This window comes from Mauremys reevesii, linkage group 8 (assembly GCF_016161935.1).
Source record: "Mauremys reevesii isolate NIE-2019 linkage group 8, ASM1616193v1, whole genome shotgun sequence".
NCBI lineage: Eukaryota > Metazoa > Chordata > Testudines > Geoemydidae > Mauremys > Mauremys reevesii.
Genome location: NC_052630.1, coordinates 35,289,312 through 35,304,481, shown reverse-complemented (window position 1 = coordinate 35,304,481; position 15,170 = coordinate 35,289,312).

Below are 15,170 nucleotides of genomic sequence, written 5' to 3'. Positions count from 1 at the left end.
GGATTGCCCCCTCCCCAGCAGTCCATTTCAACATCAGCCTCCACAAGCCTTTGGACCAGATTCTGCCCCCCCTGCCCCCGTAAACCTCGCCAAGGCCCCTATTCCTTGAACTCAAGGGCCTGCCTGGGGTGTAACCAGGGAGTGTGTCTACATTTGCCCTGTATGTACAGGCTCTAGCTTTGCTCGAGTGAGCACGCTAAACCTAGCAGTGTAGCCTCGGGGGCAGGCGGAGTTGAGGGGGAGGGGAGCAGACAGCTAAGTACGAGCCCATCCGAGACACTCAATACAAACTTGGGGCGTAGCTGCTCATCACCTACACCGCTGAGGCTACCTTGCTAGCAAGCGAAGGTAGAGCAAGAACATCCGCCTGAGCTGAAAAGATTGGCTGTGTAGATGTATCCTGAGCAGAATAGGGACAGTCACTGCCTCCTACAGGTTTGTTAAAGAGCATGTAGAGTATTAGCTACATAGGGCTGGGGACTGAGCGTTTCTGGGTCTAGGCCTGGCTCTGCCACAGATTTGCTGTGTGACTTAGGGAGACAAATCAGTTAATGTTTCTGCACTGTGATTTCGTATGAGGTCGAAGAGGACTGTGGGCAGTTTCAGCAGCCATGGCTGCAGTGTGCTCTGAAACTCTCCTGTGGAAGCAGCTGTAGCAGGGCAAAGCAGTTCTTGGTACTGCTACTGACATGCTGGATGCTAGGCTCAAAGCGCCCAGCCTTTGAGGGGGGGGGTCCCTGGTATCTGTCCCTCCCAGTGGCAGTTTTGCCTCAGAAAAGTGACTGACAATCAGAGACATAGTCATCAACCTTCATGATTAGTGAAAATGATTAGGCGGCTGGGTCACATGACTTATGAGGAGAGGCTGAGGGAACTGGGCTTGTTTAGTCTGCAGACGAGAAGAGTGAGGGGGGATTTGATAGCAGCCATCAACTACCTGAAGGGGGGTTCCAAAGAGGATGGAATGAGGCTGTTCTCAGTGGTGGCAGATGAGAGACCAAGAAGCAAGTTGCAGTGGGGAAGGTCTAGGTTGGGTATTAGAAAATACTATTTCACTAAGAGGGTGGTGAAGCACTGGAATGGGTTACCTAGGGAGGCGGTGGAATGTCCTTCTTTAGAGTTTTTAAGGCCCGGCTTGACAAAGCCCTGGCTGGGATGATTTAGTTGGTGTTGGTCGTGCTTTGAGCAGGGGGTTGGACTAGATGACCTCCTGAGGTCTCTTCCAACCCTGAGATTCTATGATGCTATGATTTTAAGCCCTTGCACTGGGCACAGCTGTTAATGGCACAGACAGGTTCTTCTGGGGTGGTGGGGGAGGGGTTCTCATGGGGCAGCGGCTCTGGGGTCCCACATTCCTTACAGCCCATTGTATTGTCACATAGGGCAGCAGCTGCTACAGTTCAACAAGCCTCTTGGCAGACACAGTAAAGGCCCGAGGGGCATGCAAGGGGAAGGACATAGGACCCTCATGTGGGCCAGCCACGATTGCTAGCCCTGTGCTGAATGAGCAGGCTGCTGCCTGTCAGGCTCCCTGTGCATAACCACCCCAAAGGCCAGTGTTAGGGCCATAGGCCCACCCCCCCTTCCACCTGCCCAGACAGAGGGGTGGGGGGGGGCTACATGCTGCATCTTTTTAAGAGGAAGAACAATGATCATGCTCCCTTGTGCAGTAGGGAACCCTGGGATGGACTGGCCCTAGCAGCCAGCTCTAGCTCTCCATGCCACCCCTAGCATGGGTCGTGGCCCAGCAGTTGCAAGCTGGCCCCTTTGTCAGCACATGGTGCAGTGAAGGTGACTTGTGCTTCTTCACCTCAGTTTCAGATGTAGAGCAGCTTCTGAGGATGGCCCAGCAAGACACTTAGTAAGGGACCAATCCAAAGCCAAATGGGCACCATTCCATTGACTTCAGTGAGCTTGGAGCCAGCCCTAAATGCTGGAACCCAGATGCAAAGGAATGGGAAACCCATCTGTCACCCCACACATGAAATGAAGTCTCAGGCAGGCTGGAAAGAAGCAGTCTGTGGAAGAGGCCGGGGCTGCAGGACCAGGGACCAGCAGGTCATAACAAAGGCATGTTAGTGTGTATCCATGAGCACAATCCGTACCGAAAGGGATGGATTTTTCGGACATTTTAGGTGCACAGCCACAGTAGCCACGTACCCAAAGCTCGGCAACACACACACACACACACCCCATGGCCAATATTTTCATTAATGACTTGGCTAATGGAGTGGAGCGTATAGTGGCAGCTGACACAAAGCTGGGAGGGGCTGCAAGCACCTTGGAGGCCAGGTTTAAAATTCAAAAATGACCTTGGCAAATTGATCTGAATTCAACACGAAGAAATTCAATAAAGACAAGTGCAAAGTACTTCACTTAAGGAGGAAAACAATCAAATGCACAGCAACAAACTTTCTGCTTGGCACTGGTTGTGCCCTGTAGACAGGCCGGACTCACTCCTGCAGCGCCTCCTGCTGGTGACTCCGGGAATTAGCTCTGTCCAGTGCTGGAGTGCCCTCTGCAGGCCAGTGATCCACCTGTCTTCTGGCCCCCATGTCCCTCCCTGGACCCGGTGCCCTTTTACATGGGGGTGCTGCCCCCTGGCAATGACCCCTTTCTCTCAGGGTTTCCCCTCCTCAGGGAACCCCCACCCTCTATCCCCACCTTGCCTCAGTATATGGCTACTGCCAGTCATTGTCTAGCCCCACGCCCTGGGGCAGACTGCAGTATCAGCCTATTCATCACTGGCAAGGAGGGTTTGGACCTCCTGCTTTGGCCTACCCCTGGGCTGCCCTCTGCAATCCCAGTACCTGTTAGCCCTCTGCTAGGCCGCAGCCTGGGGCTTTCCAGACTGGAGCTCCCCAGCTCCTCAGCCTTTCCCCAGCCCTGCTTCTCTCAGGTATCCCGTCTCTAGCTCCCTGCAACCAGGCCCTTCTCTCTCTGAAGGCACAGAGAGACTGTCTGGGCTTCTGGTTTCCCTGGCCTTCTTATAAGGCCCGGTTCAGTTTGGGGCGTGGCCCCAGCTGCAGCCACTTCCCCCAATCAGCCCAGCCTAAAGGCTGTTTTCTCCTGCCACAGCCCCGTCCCAGGGCTGTTTTTAACCCCTTCAGGGAAGGAGCAGGGATTCACCCTGCTACATGCCCCAGCTGGAGTCCTGTGTCCAGTTCTGAGCACCACAATTTAGACATGATGTGGACAAATTGGAGAGAGGCCAGAGAAGAGCAGCCAAAAATGATAAAAGGTTTTGAAAAACCTGACCTGTGAGGAAAGGTTAAAAAAACAAACAAACAAACAAAAAAAACCCTAGCTATGTTTCATCTTGAGAAAAGAAGACTGGCGGGGGACCTGATAGTCTTCACATATACTAAGGGCTGTCTAAAGAGGATGGTGATCAATGGTTCTCCATGTCCACTGAAGGTAGGACATGCAGAAATGGGCTTAATCTGCAGCAAGAGCAATTCAGGTTAGATATTAGGTAAAACTTTCCAATGCTAATGGTAGTTAAGCTCTGTAACCGGCTTCCAAGGGAGATCATGGAAGCCCCATCATTGGAAGCTTTTAAGGACAGGTTGGGCAAACACATGTCAGGGCTGGTCTAGGTTTTCTTGGTTCTGCCACAGCGCATAGGGTGACCAGATAGTAACTGTGAAAAAACGGGACAGGGAGTGGGGGGTAATAGGCATCTATATAAGAAAAAATCCCAAAAAACAGGACTGTCCCTTTAAAAACGGAACATCTGGTCACCCTAACTGCAAGGGGATGGACTTGATGACTTCTCGCCGTGCCTTCCTGCCCTGCATTGCTGTGGTTCCATGATTCCATTTGCATGGGCAATGCTGGTGCATAAATTGGGTGTGAATTTGTTCCTCTAGCCCAGGGGTCGGCAACCTTTCAGAAGTGCTGTGCTGCGTCTTCATTTATTCACTCTGATTTAAGGTTTCGCTTGCCAGTAATACATTTTAACGTTTTTAGAAGGTCTCTTTCTATAAGTCTATAATATATACCTAAACTATTGTTATATGCAAAGTAAATAAGGTTTTTAAAATGTTTAAGAAGCTTCATTTAAAATTAAATTAAAATGCAGAGCCCCCCAGGACAGTGGCCAGGACCCAAGCTGTGTGAGTGCCACTGAAAATCAGCTCACGTGCCACCTTCGGCTCGCGTGCCATAGGTTGCCGACCCCTGCTCTAGCCTGTCAGAAAACAGTACGGTACTTTTCCTAACTAGCGTAGAGCTAGCGGTGGGGGGTGCTCCCATTTCATGCTGGAGAGCCTGTCAGTGCTAAGCTCTCCTGATCTGTGCCTGCAGGTACTACCTCCGCAGAACTACGTGCTAATCCGTGTCACCGACATGCTGTGGCAGATGCAGCCACTCGCTCTGTCCCCATAGCGGGGTGGGAGTTTCTTTTCCTCTTGGCGGGAGCAGCAGACGAGGATGGATTCACGCCCCAGTTGTTGCAACATGGGTAGGGAGCAAAGTCCCCTTAGGCCCCACTGCAGGCAGGAGGGCACCTTCAGCAAGAGCTAAATCAATCAAAGTGAATGAGCCTGAGATTATTCTGGTCCTGGTGGGAAGTCAAAGCATCCACCCGAGCATATGGCTGAGCCCTCCAGGATAACTAAAAGTGGGTGTGATTTCAGGTGTGCAGGCAGTGTAACAAAGTGAGTGCTTTTTAACTGCAGTTAGCACACTAGTCCCCACCCCCTGACTCCCTCAGGGAACTGCACTGGCTAAACGCTTTGCTTTGACGTGGACAATTGAATTATGCACCCTGAAATCTTCACTCCAGCAAAGTGTTAGCGACTCCGGATGCACATTTTTCCAGCCGTGAGCAGCTTATTCCCGTGGCGTGTGACAGCGTTGGCCCTGCAGGATGCAGCACGGCTTGCCAGCGAGCGACCCAAGTTCGGCTCACCCGATTCATGCAATGGCTCGGACAAGTCAAATACAGTGCACAGAAAATAGCTTTTTCTGCCATTTAAAGGATATTTTTTATTTACTGTTTCCTGCACTATGGACTTAATTCTTGTTTCAGCTGCACCAGTTTCTGGCTGGATGAAAGGACTGACTGGAGGTCTCTTGATTTATGCCAGGGCAAGTGAGGAGAGCAACTGGACATCCAGGTCCACCTCTGGCTAGTACTGGGAATGTGGCATACTCAGCGAGGGAGGATTCGCCAGGGCATGGGGTGCAAGCTGGAGACATGGGCTCAAGTCTGCTCTGCTATCTGCACCCTGCGTGACCTTCATTTGTTCAGCTGTAAAATAGAGAGAATAGCCCAGCCCCGCATCTTGGGGATCTCGTGAGGGTAACTGTGCTAAAGATTGTGAGGTTCTCAGACATGAGGGTAACGGAGGCCAGCAAAGTACCCTAGATGGCCACCAATGGGCACAGCAGTTTTGATATGAACCTGTATTCTCACCGTGGGAGTAGCCCCAGGTGCAGTCTGTTCTTCATCACCATAGGAATGATGAATAATGAGCCAGGCCTTGCTGCCCAGATCCAGTCCCTTAGCTTGGCTCCATGCATGGAGCAGGCGTGGGTCCCATCACAAGCCATTTCCTGCTGTTGCAGGAGGTGCCATAGATATGGTGACCAGATAACAAGTGTGAAAAATTGGGACATGGGGTGGGGGGTAATAGGCGCCTATATAAGACAAAGCCTCAAATATCAGGACTGTCCCTATAAAATCTGGACATCTGGTCACCCTAGCCGTAGAATTGATGACCCTCTTCCCTCCCCCCGCAACCCTCCTCCAGACGCTCTGCCTGGGTCTCCTGGGGATTTTTGGCAGCACAGGGAGCAAAGCAAGAGCTGGAAGGTAAAAAAGAATCTGATGTCATCAGCCTCCCATTTGCTTGGCTAATATTCCCTGGGATGGCTCTATCTCCGTATTTAAAGTAAAGTTAAATGCATAAGCCAAAGGGCTCAGAATTGACTGTGCTGCCAAGTGTAAACATAAGGGTTCAACATGACCATGTCTTACAGACTTATGTGGATTTATAGCCAGGGCTTGTATCAAGACTAAAAAGCATACTGTGGTTGGGAACAAACTCTTATCCCATAATCACTTGTGCCCTTTGACATTGCTGGCCCATCCAGGAATGACTAATGGCGCTGCTGAAAGACAGCTACAGAAACAAACCCCAGTGAAATAATGCTAACAAAAGAACTATGTGACAGCTGGAGGGGACACAAAACCGGAAGGCTGGCATTCCACAAGGGGGCCACCTATTTTGGGTGCCCAGCTTGAAACACCTAGGACCTGTTTTTAAAAGTCACTGAGCACTTGACACTCCCTTTGCCTTCACTAGGAGCTGGGATGCTCAGCACCTCTGCAAGTCAGGCTCAAGGTGGACACCCAGCAGCTGTGGCACTACAAATCGGTAGAGACTTGAAAAGTAGGGCTTAAAGAATTAGATGGGCCCAAGCCATCATTTTCAAAGGCAAATGCAACCTGACCCTTCTTTCAGGGGTGAGCAGAGATATGGCCTTGATACCAAGTGTTTCGGTTTTTTATTTACAGGAAATTTCAGGGGGGAAAATCTGTACTTTCCCATGCCCAGCTTTCTTTGAAAAGCCATTTGATAAAAATGTGTAGTTTCCCCAAACCCACAAGTGTTTAAATCAATGAGGGTTAGGCACCCACATACCTTTGAGAATCTGCCTCTAAGTGACACACAGGAGGGTGTGGGTGAGGTCACACAGGAAGTCTGGGACATGGCAGGGCATTGAATCCACAATTCACAAGGATCTTGTGCTAACTATGACACCAGTCTTGGCTAGTGACCTCACAGTTCAAGGGCCTGGTACGTTTGCCCTGTAAGGCCACAGTTTTGCACGTCGCTCTCTTTTTGGCTTGGCATCGGCCTGAGAAAATCTTTTAGCCGATAATTTGAGCTTTTAAAGTGGCAGCACACAGGACTGCTTTCAACGAGTGAAAGAAAACACCATCTTTCTAACCTGTTTATGTCTGCTCCTAACTCAGAAATAGGAAAGGCTATAAACTTCCAACACCTTTTAGACATTGAGCCTGAATGAGATCTAGTGCCTAGAACTAATGTTACATTACAACCTGTAATGTTTTAATCATTCATTTCAGCCATCCTGGCTAGTTTGGGCTTATTTCTACTGATTTTCGCATTGCCAGACCTTCGGCAGGTGTAGATCGGTGTGTGACCCCGCCCCAGGATCACCTGCTGGTTTGACCCTAGTGCAACTGCTCTGCCTTCATTGGCGTCCCTCCTGCTTTATTCCTATGAAAGTGAGAGGCGAATCAGGCTGTGTAACTTGTGGGGGGGAAGCCTTCCTGGCTCTGTGACAGAGCTATTACAGGGCAATTAGTTAGCAACAGGACCTGCTTGGCACGCGGTGGCAATTCAGAGACAGAGCAGCCATTTTAATTCTGCCTCTGCAGAGATGGTTTTATCTTCATTTTGGAAATTTGTGCTACGTTTCTACAAAATACAATGGTGAGCAATCAGAATCCCAGCTATTCTGAGCCACGCTGGCCATGCAACAGCAGCTGGAAAGCTGCCCGATCCAGCCCTGTGCCAGTCCCATCTCAGTTCCCAGCAGATGGTGTGTTTTGGGGAGAAAGAGAAAAGGCTGGGACCACCTTTTACTTTCCCCAGAACAGTCCCTTGAGATTACTGGCAGCGGTGTGTAAATTAGAGTAGCATTTGGGCTGCTTTGGCACAGGCCAAGTGCTGAGCTGTGTCCAGGATCAGGGGAATGTAAAGGTAGTTTAAAGCTGGCCACCCTGCACAGCTCAGCTGTGTGAGTGAATTGGGCCCAAGATACCTAATTCTTACCAAACTATACAGTGCTCTCTTAGGGGGTAAATGGGCACACCCTGAATGTGTGCATGTGCCAAATTGTGCATATGCATAGGTGTGTTCACCCCTAGTTGGTGCAAGCCCCTGTGCATACACGGGAGGAGGTCTGGGAGTTAATGTATTGATGAGACATCTAATAAACAAGACTCAATCAGTTTGATTAGTCAAAGACAAAGCAGCACAACATGGAAGGGAAAGGATTAATTCTTTACCAATCTGATCTGGGAAGCAGGGTCTCTAAGCCATTATGGGGACAAGGTGAGGGAGGTGATATCTTTTATTGGACCAACTTCTGTTGGTGAAAGAGACACGCTTTCGAGCTCCACAGTGCTCCTCGTCTTCTGAAAGCGTGTCTCTTTCACTAGCAGAAGTCGGTCCAGTCACCTCCTCCACCTTGTCTCTCTAAAATCCTGGGACCAACATGCCTATAACAACACCGAAGTTGTTTACAACATACAGAAGTATTCACGCATTACCCAAGACTTGCACACCACTTCTTACCAGTTTCTTATCTTTGGAACATATTTTTCAAGGCACAAAGACATCAGACCAACCATCCTTAGAGCTCTGGACCAGCACCTGGTGCAATTTGACGGGCCCTAACAAGACTCACATCTTATCCTAGGCAGTTCCTACTGTGATAGGGTGTTCACGCCACACCAGCCTTGAATGGGTTAATGAGACTGAGAAGGGCCTCACCTGAGGGGAATTAGGCTAGCTAACTAGGAGAGAGCACCAACCGTTAAAAAATAGCATGTGCTCAGCACCCACCAGCAGATCAGTTCCTCACCCCCCAGCCCCTCCATCTGCAGGCGGCCCCACGGAGCAGTTCCTTCCACTCCCTCCCAGCGCCTCCCGCCCACTGCAACCAGCTGTTCAGCGGCGTTCAGGAGGCACTGGGTGGGAGTGGAAGGAGTTGCTCGGCAGGGCTGCCTGCGGACGAGGGGGGGAGGGGGAGGACTTGGGGGTAAGGGTGGAGGGGGGGCAGGGCAGGGGCTGAGTGGGGGGTGGGAAAAGCTGGGGCAGGGGTGGAGGGTTGGGGGAGTGGGTGCGGGGCCTGGGGCAAAGCAGTGGTCAAGGACCCCCTGGGAACTGGGGAAGTCGGCACCTCTGGTTATGATAAAGCCAAGAAGCTGGCAGCTAAAGGAGGCTACAATGTGGAGGCCTGTGGTCAGGGGCACTGGACCAGGGAGGGCCAAGGGGACGTGGTCCCATCACTTTTTACAGGCAGTAAGGGAGAGCGATGCGGGGGAGGGGGCAGAAAGGAGTGAGTGGAGGCGGGGTTTGGGGGGAAGAGGCCATGCTGGAGCAGAACCTCAGGGGAATCGGGGAGTGAAGGGGGGTCTCAGGGGGAAGGGGCGGCATGGGGGGCAGGGCCACGGTTTAGGCACCGGTGGCCCCCCCACTTTTAGGCAGCTTCCACCGCTCCTGCCTGTGGTCACTGTCTAGTCTTACAGAAGGAAAGGAGGAAACCAGGGGGAGATTAGAAGCCCTGGAGTCCTGGCCCTGGCCCTGAGGGAAGGACAAACCCAGAGGAGGCTGGAGAAGGAGCCTGCTGGAGGTGAAGTAGGAGCCACCCAGGAAATGGTAGCAAGGTTTGGGACTGTGCAGACCTTGGCTGCTGGTTGTGGGGTCCCTGGGCTGGAACCTGGAATACAGGGTCCCCCGGGTTCCCCTACCCATCACTGGGGCAGTGGCACAGATTGAACAGTGGGACTCTGGTTCCCAGAAGGGGCAGACGATAGTGACCTGGCCAGAGGGCCAAGTCACAAAGAAAAAGCAAGTAATGACAAGAGAGGACCTAGAGTTGCAGAGAGAGAGGAAGCAGGGCATGTGGATGAGCAGCAGGAGGTGTGTTGGATCTGAAGAGAGCTAATTCCCAGAGCATCCAGCATGAGGCCTCCTAGTGTACCCTGCGACACCTACGCATACCCAAGAACAGAGTTCATACACAGTTCACCTACTAAGACAATTTCTTTTAGCATAAGCACAAAGGATGCTGGGAATGTGGTTCATGATCTACACAACTTTAGCATAAGTGTAAAGCCTTTTAGAAATACATGGTATTTTCTAACATAAAGGTGGCATTGTTCTCCTAGCCTTTCAGGACAGTCACTTATTTATAAAGTTCCACGTACAGTACAACAGTAGTTGAGCCTATAATGATTCTAACTTCTCACAAATCCAGCGCCTTTTCAAACGTGAATGTACTAGGGCTGGAATGTACTCACTGAGAGCTATGCAGTGGTGAAGTCTCAATGCTAAAAAAATCATCTCAGTGGCAGCTGTGATCCAGATGTTGCCAAGGTTTTTGGGCCATCTGGTTTGCAATACTGTAAACTTGCCTTTGTTAATTGCAAGATAGCTGCGTCCCTATATACAGGGTATTTACCAGCCCCCATTACTGTTCTATTGGAGCACTTCACAGTCTTTGATGTAGTTATCTTCCCAACACCCTGGTGAGGTAGGGTCCTGTTGTTATCTCCATTTTACAGGTAGGGAATCAGGACAGTGGGAAACTAACTGAATTGTCAAGGTCATAAAGAGAGTATGCAGCACTCAGAAAGTTCAACCCAGTTCCCTGAATTCCTAGTAAGAACCCTAACCTGTAGGCCATCCTTTCTCAATGATGTTAATATGGCTTGTCAGCAGTTTCACTTCTAGACTAGGAAAATATAGCCTTTCACCACTGACCGCTTGTTTTACTTGCGTCTAGATTAGAAGAAGCTGCAAGTTGCTACAATGTGGTGGCTGCCATGACAAGAGATGGTGATCTTCTCCATTTCCTCAAGGAGGACTTTCTTAACTGCAGTCACGGGTGTGCGGGTGACTCAAGTTACGCATTAGTGCAGTCTCTTGGCTGAGTGTTTTACTGTCTTCATCCCCAGCCCCTTCCGCATCCCTATGTCATCATCTCCTCCTGCTCTTCTCTTAATGTAGGCTCCAACCCCGTCTCTGGATCCCCTCTCACGGACCACCTGTCTCCACGCACTGTCCCACTGAATGGAACGATGCTCAGGTGAAGAAGACCAGGCCCTTAGAGAAAACCAGAAGCTGCGCTTGACCTCCCACGTGCTCGTTGTGCGCTGGCTCCTTGTCATGAGCGGCTGATCATAACTGCGGCCTCTGTGAAAGTGCCTTCGCTTTGATGAAATCAGCGATGAAATCAACCTTAGCTTGTTAGGTTGGGTGTTTACTGTGGTAAAACATCCCGGATTGCTCCATGAGCATGTACAATACTTTTCAGTTGCACGATATTGTTTCTCTAGAGAAATAATAACTGCTGTAGGCCAGTCTACGGCGAGGCCACATTTATAGGTGGTGTTGGAAGCTTGGACTTGTAGGCCTTTTCCTTTTAGCTTTTCCAGGGGATGTCTACACAGAGCAATGATGTGCACTTCTGGGAGGAGGCAGGGTGATTTCTAAAGCTCACCCTGTGGTGCATTAATTGGTCCAAGTAGGCTTTGCTAGTGAAAACTAGTCTCCCTAGTGTGCTTTAATGTAGTACTACTGCACTGGATTAACACAGCCTAGGGAACCTTTAGCGTGCACCAGCAGGGTCCATACAGACCTATTAATGCACATCACATGAGTGCACTTAAGAAATCACAGGGTTGGAGCCTGTCCTGTGTATCACCCCACTGGGTGGCCAAGCCCCTTCCAGTGAACCCTTCCCTGCCTTGGTTTGTAGATGGAAAACAATGCAATGGACCTCATTGTCATTTGCATTAACGCCTCTTTACATCACTCTGGCAGTTAGGGTTGCCAATTTTGATTGGACGTATTCCTGGAGGTTTTATCACAACATAATCTTTAATTCCTGAGACTCCAGGACAATCCTGGAGGGTTGTCAACCCTGATGGCAGTGTAAAGTGGCCTTAATGGACACCCAAGTTAGGGCTTTGTAAATGAGAGTCAGTGTGAAAAATCCACACCCCTGAGAGATGTAGCTATACCAACCTAACCCCGGTGTAGACACTGCCAGGTCAATGGAAGAATTCTCCTGTCGACCTAGCTACCACCTCTCGGTAGATCTATCTACTGCCTCTTGGGGAGGTGGGTTACCTACGCTAATGGTAGATGCAGTACCACTGTAGCATTTCATGTGTGGACTTAAATGAGCACAGTCTGCTTTTGTGCCCTCTGGTCCATATTCACCCAGCAGGTCTGTGTATGCTCTCATTCCTTCCCACTCACAGGGAACCAGAGTACCACGAGTTTGTCTAATCATCTTTAACTTTGACTCTGGAGTATTCCTCAGGATTCTGCAGCTGATTTCTGGTTTCTTCGCTGTCAATAATCTTTCTTCCCTATCTGGTCACTCCTGGTTATTGCACTAGATTGGTGGATGAGTCTTTTGTAAGACCTGATGGACACGTTTTCCACAATGACCCTGTGTTTGGTCCAGAACACTGGATACATTTAACACCTCCTGATTTTCTTACTCTTTCACATGAGATGCACTGGGGTGCTTTCCCACCGCAGTTTTGCACCTGTTGCCCACAGAAGGAATTTTGCAGATGTACATCTCTGTAATTTCTCAGCTGTGTAACCTACAGCTAGCTCATATAAAATAATTGCATTCTATATCTGGAGCTAATTATACCAGTCAATTCTCCAACTGCCTCCCACTCTCCAAACGAAGGCACTCTCCCAAGTCCGATTTATTTTTAGATCCCTCCTCTCCAGCCATGTGTATTGCTATAATTTATCCATAAATATCTGAAACCATTTTTCTCAGACTGGTGTGAGCCTTCAGCTTTCCCGAGCTTTGCTCTGGAGATGTGTGGGACTTCAGTCTGAATGTCCTCCACAACGGTCTCTTCCTTGCTAACCTGGTATGGGAGACAGAATTGGATGAGAGACGTCCAATCTTGCTTGAAGTTTGTTATTATTTAAAACAAAATATAAATGTCTTCCCCTGCCCTAACCTCCAGCCCCAAAGCCAACATGACCAGAGGCCCAGTCATCACCCTGGTTCTCCCTGCACTCAATTTGCTTTGTATGTTTACATGGCTCAGTTCCATAGCCTCACCTTGATGGGGCCTCGGGAGTGTGTTCTCTGGGTGAATGTTCAGGCCGGCTGGCCATTTTGTTAGTGCACTGATCCCCAAACTTTTCAGGGTCACGCCCCCCACCCCCAGGAGCTGGAGCTGGGAGCAGGGGAGCGGCTCCTGGGGTAGAGGGGGACGTGGCCAAGGGAAGGGGGCCAAGGCTGAGGCTGCAGCTGGGGGTGGGTCTGGGTCTGGGAACCAAGCTGCAGCTAGGGGCTGAGGCTGGAAGCGGAGCCATGGCTAGGCCACGATTGGGGGGCCGAGGCTGAGAGTGGGGCCAGGAGCTGGGTCCATGCCTGGGGATGGGGCTGGAGCAGAGCTGAGGCCAGAGCGGGGCTGGGTGGCACTCCCTCCCTGCCCCCAGGGGGGGTGCTGGCTCAGGCCCCAATGTGCCCCCCGAATGTTCCTCCATGCCCCCCTGGGGGGGGTGTTCCACAGGTTGGGGACAACTGGGTTAGTGAAAGGGCATCATTTCATTCAGCAAATACACCGTTCAAATTGTACCATGTCTCACTCATGGGGCCTGGGCCTGGAAGGAGCTGCTGAGCGCCCTCAGTTCTCACCCCAGTCAGCGGGTGCCGATGGAGCTGATCACCTTGCAGAATCACAGAATCTCAGGGTTGGAAGGGACCTCAGGGGGTCATCTAGTCCAACCCCCTGCTCAAAGCAGGACCAATCACCAACTAAATCATCCCAGCCAGGGCTTTGTCAAGCCTGACCTTAAAAACCTCTAAGGAAGGAGATTCCACCCCCCCCGCCCCACGGGTAACCCATTCCAGTGCTTCACCACCTCTTAGTGAAAAAGTTTTTCCTAATATCCAACCTAAACCTCCCACTCTGCAACTTGAGACCATTACTCCTTGTTCTGTCATCTTCTACCACTGAGAACAGTCTAGATCCATCCTCTTTGGAACCCCCTTTCAGATAGTTGAAAGCAGCTATCAAATCCCCGCTCATTCTTCTCTTCTGCAGACTAAACAGTCCTGGTTCCCTCAGCCTCTCCTCATAAGTCATGTGCTCCAGCCCCCTAATTTAATCATTTTTATTGCCCTCCGCTGGACTCTTTCCAATTTTTCCACATCCTTCTTGTAGTGTGTGACCCAAAACTGGACACAGTACTCCAGATGAGGCCTCACCAATGTCAAATAGAGGGGAATGATCACATCACTCGATCTGCTGGCAATACCCCTACTTATACTGCTCAAAATGCCATTAGCCTTCTTGGCAACAAGGGCACACTGTTGACTGGGATAGCTCAGTGGTTTGAGCACTGGCTTGCTAAACCCAGGGTTGTAAGTTCAATCCTTAAGGGGGCCATTTGGGGATTGGTCCTGCTTTGAGCAGGGGGTTGGACTAGATGACCTCCTGAGGTCCCTTCCAACCCTGATATTGTATGATTCTATGACCCATACAGCAGCAGTTGCTGCAGGGAGGCAAGCTGCACAGAAGAGGCAGGGACACTCTGCTCCCTTCGGGGCCTGGGGACATGCACAGGGCCAACAAGGAGGAGCTGGGGGACACTTGGGGGAGGCACAGGGTGGCAGCAGGTGGGGCCACCTGTCCCCAAACACTGGTGGAGCTGGGCCCCTGGGCTCTGAATATTGCTGGTTCCCGGGCACCACGGGGGTATATAACTTGCTGCCCATACTGCTGTGCTAGGGACAGCTCTGCACAGGAGGCGCAGTCAAGGTGCAGCAGGGGCCTGTGGGAGCACTGAAGTGAGGCGGCAGGTCACATGTGATTCAGCACATGAGCAAGGCAGAGAGCTGCACTTAGAAGTGCTGGCATTCCAGTAGCGCGGCACCGTGACTGGTCATACTGAGTTACTGAAAGGCATGGCCTGGTGTGCATTGCAAAGAGAATTGGCTTGCTCACTTGGCCAGGCTGCCTTGGAAAGCCAGGGCTGGTATGTGTGAGAACATGGGTGTGTAGGGAGATGGAGGTTCCTTGGTGCCAGCGAGTCTGGGAACAGCAGCCCTCGGAAAGGCAGCCTGCATTCCAGGGCCCTGCAGCTGAGGCAGAGTGTGCGCCCGTTTATCCGGGGGTGGGGGGAGAAGCAGAAGAAAGGAGTTGGAGAAGGAAGTAGTTCAGAGCCTGGCAAAGTGGGTGCCTGGGAATGCTTGCTGGGAACCAGATCAGAGAACAGGGGCTGCATTATCTGGGAAGCCTGAGCAAGGCCAAGAAAAAGAAAAAAATCAACAAGAGGGATGAGGAGAGAGAGAGAGAGAGCAAAACAGCAGCTTCAGCTCCAGAGGCCCTGGGAAGGTGTGCACAGTCA